Source organism: Pundamilia nyererei, unplaced genomic scaffold (genome assembly GCF_000239375.1).
Source record: "Pundamilia nyererei isolate P.nyererei 1_Seehausen unplaced genomic scaffold, PunNye1.0 scaffold00001, whole genome shotgun sequence".
NCBI lineage: Eukaryota > Metazoa > Chordata > Actinopteri > Cichliformes > Cichlidae > Pundamilia > Pundamilia nyererei.
In genome coordinates, this window is record NW_005187402.1 from 4,219,367 (window position 1) to 4,226,575 (window position 7,209).

The window sequence follows — 7,209 nt, forward strand, 5'->3', positions numbered from 1 at the left end:
CCCCCCCCCCGGTTTCTTACACCTTCATTTATTCATGTACAGACAGTAGACAGTAGGATTGAAACGATCCTGGGAGCTGTGTGTGTGTGTGTGTGCGATCACTTTAGATGAGGTCCTGGAGAGGGCAACACATCTAACATACAAACACGTACATATACAGGCGTGCAATCAGCTGTGTTTGATGTCACTGGATGAGCATCAGACGGTTACAGTCTGGGGAGGCTCAGCATTGCACAGTAATGAGTTCATTCATAGCCTGCACGTAACACATATATGCTGCTCTAATTATTGTGGATACAGCATTTTCACCTTGTCTTCGTATTAACTGGCTGCTTCCAAAAACAATTTGCTTCTCGCCTCGGTGATCTGACGCCCGGCCAATTAGGAGGCACGAGTTTGTTTTGTTTTATACCTCTTTAGTCATATTTTACAACATTTGGAGGAAAGACACAAACGAGGACAGATGGATCATGGGTGCCTTCTACCGTCATTTCTGCAATCTGTCTGTTCTCGCTTGCTGTCACTTCCTGCATCCTGCACCAGCCTGTCTGATCATGAATGGTGTCCCTGTGTTATTAAAACTGATGAAATAGTTCCCCGTAATTGACTTTAGCCATTAGGGACGATGCACACAAAACAATAGGATTCCGATCAGATTCTGCTCCAGTTAGGCTATTAGGCCAGCCCAAACAAATCTAGGAGATTTGGTTGACAGCTATGTCATAGATTTTTCTCTCAGGCTCCCCCTCAGTGCTCTGCAATGGGGAGATTTTTGGCTGAGCTGGCAGCTCTGGCGCCTAATAAATTCCACACCGGGGAGTTCAGCTGTTGAGAGTGGGCCAGAAGACGAAAACAGTACAAAGTGCATGAGGAAAAAAAGACTGAAAAGCTTTCACCTATTTGCTCATCTCGCGCCGCTCGGTCCGTCTCACCTCACACGCACGCTATGCATCACGAAGTGGACAGTTTTGGATGAATAACTTTTTCTTTTTTCACTCCACTCCAGAAAGTGGAGTTCACTGTATTTGTCATCTGTACTCAGACAGGGGACAGCTCAGACTGTACTTTCTGGAAGGAAAGTTCCCTCCCAAGGTTGAAACACTTGGCAGCATCACAAAGTGTTAAAATGCCTTAGAGCAGCATTTGGGAGAAATACTGCCAGCCGCCACTTCACTGAGGAAGTGTGGCCGCTGTGGTCTGAGCTCATGCGGACGTTAGAGACACACCATCTTTACTATGCTGATATCTGTGTGTGAGATGCCATTTTACTCAGTATTTCGTTGATGTATTCCTAATGACAACACACATTACATTAATATTAATGTGCCGGTTGTACCCAGCTGCCTGATATTTAACAGCAGGGCTTTTCCAAAGATGTTCGGAAGCCAAACTATTTAGACCTTCACACTGCTGAGAACTGAGAAAAATAGGAAATCATTAAAAGCATCCTACTTCATAGTTTGTTAGAGTGTGCCAGATTAGAGGCGCCAGGGGTAGCACATTTCTGTAATCAACATTTGTCTGTAGTCGTCTTAAATTCTGATATTAATCAAGCAGTTATCTTACTTGTGTTACATAATTTACTCAAGTCTTCCAGAAAAACGCGGGATATAAAAACAGTCATCTGACCTCAGGTGTCCTCCTTATAAGTATAAAGGCTTGCGCTGATGTTTGGACATACATGGGCTTCATGTCATACTGCCACGATGCATTTATGTGCCAGTGCATGACAGGTGATGTTACCGTGAAAGGTTCATGATTAACTGATTAAGTACAGTTTTTTTGACACTGCACAGTATCCATTAGCAATTGACTAGGACGTCCTCAGTTTTAGTATTAAAGTTAAGACATATGCTTCGATTCTACATCCTGAAATGATTGATTTAGCCTAGCTTATTGTTTATCCCAGTCAATGTGATGCCATCAGAGTGCTTTGTAAGAGCTACTCTTATTGATAACGCTTTCCTTCTTTCTGTATATTACAGTATTCATCCATCCTATTTTATGTGAACAGCTTTAGCATTGTGCAAAGATTTTAGTCACTTTAGATGTGCAGACTCTTAAAGCCTCTCAGCCACACAGGCCTACAGACCAGTTGGCAAGCCCCTGGCAACCTGCGGTCATGAGGAAAAAACGTGTGTTCCCTGATCGGTTAGTGATTGTTGCTGACTGCTGCTAGGTGAACTCAGTTGTAAAGAGGGTGTTGCACCAAAAACCTCCTTGTTGTTGCTTTGTTTGCTAGCAGGTTGGCACGGTTTAGTTAGCTTATTATGATCTCCATTAACTACAGCAGTGCTGCAGCTATTCTTCCTGGGGTTCATCCAAGCAACACACTCTGACAGTGCATTACAAGAACTTACACAGAGTCTGTGTCTGCATGGAAACCACAGACTTGTCTGCAAACACTCACCATTTATTTTCTGAGTTGTAGTGAAACTGGAAAAAGGTGAATGGCAACCTATTTGCGTTGCACTAGTCAAAGTTGGTGAGTAGTCAGCAAGTATTTGCTTACTAGTCGGCGTCTTTCGTGCAAACTATGGGTGACAGCAGCAGTCTACTAGAGCCCAAGGCAATCACATGGAGGTTTCTGGTGCTCCACCATGTACTTCTTTGTAATCAATTTCATTTACCACTAACAACTCGCTAACCAGTTGCAGAATACACACTTCCCTAGTGACTAGTGGTTACCAGTCTCTAGGCTTGCATGAATGGAGATTTAACAATTGGTTTCATCGTGACTGCCCGCAACCTCCAGCAACCATTCACAAGTGATTGGGGAATACGACCAGTAGCTGCCAGATGGCTCTTTGCCATTGTTTCTCTGGCTGAGGCCTTCATCTTCACACCAAACAGTCTCACATCAGTTCAAGAAATAGTCATGAAGTGCAGTTATTTGTACTCTTGGAGACAAATTTTCTCTCTTTTGTGTACAAGCACAGAAGCAGTTCCTGCGACACATGGTGGGGAGGTTAGTGAACTACTAAATTTTATCTGTTGATTTGTCTCTATGGAAACACAGTAAAGCGCTTTTGAATTTATAGAGCAGTTGGAGGGTTGGTGGAAGCAAGTCACGTGCCACTCACACAAGAGACTGCGTTTCCAGTCCCATATGGAACTGATGACTTTCAAACTTTTATCCTCAAGTTGTGTTTAAATTCGCTGGCTGCCATTGCTTTCAGTTACTGTTTAGGTTGGCACCAGGGTCAGAAAAAGGATCATGTTTGGGGTAAAACATAAAGATTTTCAATTTTTTTTAAACTTCAAGAAATGCAATAGTAACAAAGGTGAGCTGACTGTAAATCAAAGTAAGCACAGTTTCTTTCCATTTACACGTTTGACTATTTAAAGTTTTGCCATGACATCGGAACCATAACACACAGTCAGAGCTGAAGGCATGAATTCTTTTATTTTAAATTGGTATTTGTGTTCGTCCATTGTACCTGAGGTAGTTTAAAGCTAATTTGCGTCTGCATTCCCTTGGCAGGTTACAAAAATGTTGCATAATAATAACTTGGTATGAAAGACCAAGTAAAACCATGAGGTGAGCATTTTAACAATAAATGCTAACACAAGCATTGTTGACTAAATTTAGCCAAAATTAATTTAAGAGTTTCCTGGGCTTTGTGGCTGAGGTGCTTGTCTTCAGAAAAAAGATGGTAAATCGCTGCTCCTCGTGGTCTCTGGTGAGAGTAGATAGGCCCGTTGCAATACACCACTTGAAATTATTCTGCGTATTGAACCTTCAGCACAAGATGTGACACAGAAATTTGTGGTTTTTTCTTGTCATCGCCATCAAATGACACATAATGAGCCTTTGTTAGGAACAAAAACATAATTTTCTCACACAGACTTGGAAAAATAATTTCCATCCCTGAAGTCCCTCCGGCAGGTAGCACAGTCAGCGTCATGTATGTGAGGGTCAAGCAGGGTTACAGAACATTCAGTTTAGCCATTAATATTTAATTCGATGTCCTTCGGGATGAAATGGTTAATAATGAAAAGCTCAGATGACAATGGACTAACTTGGAATTTAACTCAACCCTGAACTCCACTGGGCTTCAACATTTTTTGTTTTGCTTCCTGTATATTAAGAGTTCAAACTTTGAGTACCTAAAAAATAATGCTCAAAATCTACTATGGGCTTTATATAAAAGATGGATGTAGATATTTTTGAGCCCAGAGTTTAGCACTATGGCCCCTTAGAGTGGCCAAGCTGTAACCAATTCCTCTCTGAAGTCAAACATTTTAAAATGGGACTGTTACTTTTTGTGTAAAATCTGTAGATTATGTACTACTAACAACATGAACATTATTCATCTTTGCATCCCAGCATATATTTTAACGTTGAATAACCCTCGGGTGGCGGTCCTTTTTCAACGTCTACTCATGGTTGAAAGTTAGTTCCATACCGAAAGTGGGAGTGGCGCTGGTTCCAGGAGCTTCTTGAACATTGCCTGGATGCCAAGAGGCAGCAAGTGTTGAAGAATATTTGTTTTACCATCTCTTTATTGTTCAAAATGCACAAAATGTTCTCCGTAGAAAGGATGAAGAAAAAAAAAAAGACACCTGTACAGTGACCTCAGGCTTTCAGGCCATTTCTTGTCCTGCTGAGCTATACATCTTCATCCTTGAATAGTAAAATCTCTGAGTCTGATGCTGACATCAGAGATAGGGAGGTGAAGTCACCCACAATTTTGATCTAAATGGCCAGAATTTGCTTAAAAGTACTGTTTACATTTTTTTAAAAAGGCACTGGTAATAGTAGTGTGAGCACATGCAGAAGATGTGTGGCTTTCTGTTTACCATTTACATACCATATTAGACGTCACTGACAAATGCATTTAATTGCCCTAAATGCATTAACCTGATTGTTATTCAGCCTTTGTAAAAGATCATGTGACTCGACCTCTATTCTCCTGGAAACAGCGTCATCGTTTGCACTTCATTGTTTGCCCAGTTTTTTGTCTTGTAGCGTGGGAGATGATGTCAGGGTTTCATCCGTGTTTGGTGGGATGTGACAACAACTAGTGTTAGCATTTAGCATGAAGCACCTCAGAGCTACTAGCATAGCATAAAATTCTAATGAAATAAAAGGGAAAAATGGTAGATGGACTGTTTCGTATGTACCGTTTTTCTACTCGACAGCTCAAATCACACTTTTTTCTATGTTTACTTTCTGTCAAACATTCAGACTCCCACAAATACATCGGCAGCAACTTGGGGTTAGTATCTTGCTCAAGGATACACTGGCATGCTCCCTCCCAACCTGTTCTCACTTGATCCACTTTCTTTGTTCAATAAGATCCAGTATAGACTCGTATAAGACGTATGCAAATGCATGAGCCAGACCTATAGGATGATCTGATGGTCGGACTCCTGCAATGGTGTAATATACTGTATATTATGAGTGTACAGTAAGTCTTAAATGCATTTCCTCTGCCTTAATGTTCTCCTCCAGGCTTGCAAATTCATATGCATACTGCAGAAAGCTTTCCATCGTTACAAGCAGAAAATTGCTCTGAGACAGAAAAGCTGTACGGGCATGTTTCTCAGATTTGTATCAGAATCACTTTATTAAATCCAAACAAGGTCTCTTCGTAATTTACATCTGTCTGTCTTTAACCTCTGCACGTGCGCTCAGAGCTATAAGATTGGACTCAAATCTCCTAGCATTCCTCTTGAACTGTACACTCATCAAACGGTTTGCCATTGCCTGTGCCGAACCTCTTCTCGCCTCTATTCCCCAACTACCAAGTATAGTTTTCCCAAGTATAGTTCCTTTCCCAAGCTGTGTGTCTCTGCTGCTCTCTTCACTCTCTCCTACCTGCCCTACTTTCACACTGCTCTCACAATTTACGAGTTTCACACTCCGTCCCTCTCACTTCTACCCTCCTCTCCCTCCTCAGGCTCTCTCGCTGTTACACACATGCACACTTGAGGCCTCAGTTTTACCTTCAACCAGAAATATACATCCACAAATTGAGTTCATGTGTGTGCTTGAGTTTTAAAAGAGTTCCGCAGCCCTTCTAACACTGTGCTGGCAGCTTTTTGTAATGACATGTTCCAGCCCGAGTACATTTTGTAGCACAGCTCAGAACAGTGCGGTGCTATATGCCGGTACAGGACGGTACACTGAAGGAGGAGGTTTATCCACATACTGCCTGAGCCCTGTTGTTTCCTTTTATAAATAAATATAATGTCACACAAATACCAGCATGCATGAGTAATTCCTTTTTGGGCTTATGTTCTCTGACAGCCTGGGGTGCACAAGGCTTTTAAAATATTAATCGCTCCTAACTTGTAATGCAAAACTGGTTTTAACATGTAAGAACCGCTGTTCTCAATCGATGGAAAGCAGACCCTTCAGCTTGGCAGCCTGAAGTGTCCTGGGATGTCTCAGCATGCTCTCCTGTGTTGTGTTCAATCTTAAGGTGTGTAAAAGTGTCATGGGGATGCAGTAGCAGTTATCTAGCAGCAGCCTGAGGTGACGTTAGATATTCTGGAACATCTAAATATGAATCAGGTAGATCTTTGTGTGTGCCGGGAGGGTTAACGTATTCAGGGTGTGTTGAGTTTTCGGCGGAACAAAAATCTCAACGTCACCTCTTTCTCCATGTTGATTAACAGCCACAAATGCAGGCTTTGTCAGCAACTGTTCGTGCGTTAACAGACATATTGTGACTAAAGTCACATTGTAATATATTTTATTGCAACGGCTCATTTAGCATTGCCTAAATGACGCCGATGTCTCAGCAATGACTACATTAAACCCTGCTGACTGGCTCCGTGTTTTTGCTGAGCTGCTTATACTGTGAAGAAAGAATGAAAACGCGCGGTCACATTAAAATGTAACGACAGACAGCGTGGAACCTCGCGGAGGAGACTGTGGCCTGTTAGAGCAGAAAGAAGAGAGCGAAGGAGCAAGAGGGAGAGGCGAGCGAAAACAGAAAAAAACAGAGAAGGGACAAGAGGAGAGAGTGCAAAACAGAGACAAAGTGACAGTGTGTGTGTGTGTGTGTGTGTGTGTGTGTGTGTGTGTGTGTGTGTGTGTGTGCGTGCGCATTCAGAGCCAGGCCTAGTTTTTAGCGTGTGATCTAGGCCATTATCTGTGTTAGCACTGGTGGGGCTCAAACAGGCTCTGTGGATCCTTCATAACAATACCTTTTATGAGCTTGTGGGTGTGTGTGTGTGTGTGTGTGTGTGTGTGTG

The 7,209-nt window shown here is 42.3% G+C and overlaps 1 protein-coding gene across 1 annotated transcript in view; it reads left to right on the forward strand.

The window, feature by feature from the left end:
* The window catches only part of ppp3cb (protein phosphatase 3, catalytic subunit, beta isozyme), a 33,283-nt gene that overhangs the window by 5,347 nt on the left and 20,727 nt on the right, over nt 1–7,209 (forward strand). The gene's annotated exons all lie outside the window — the stretch shown is intronic.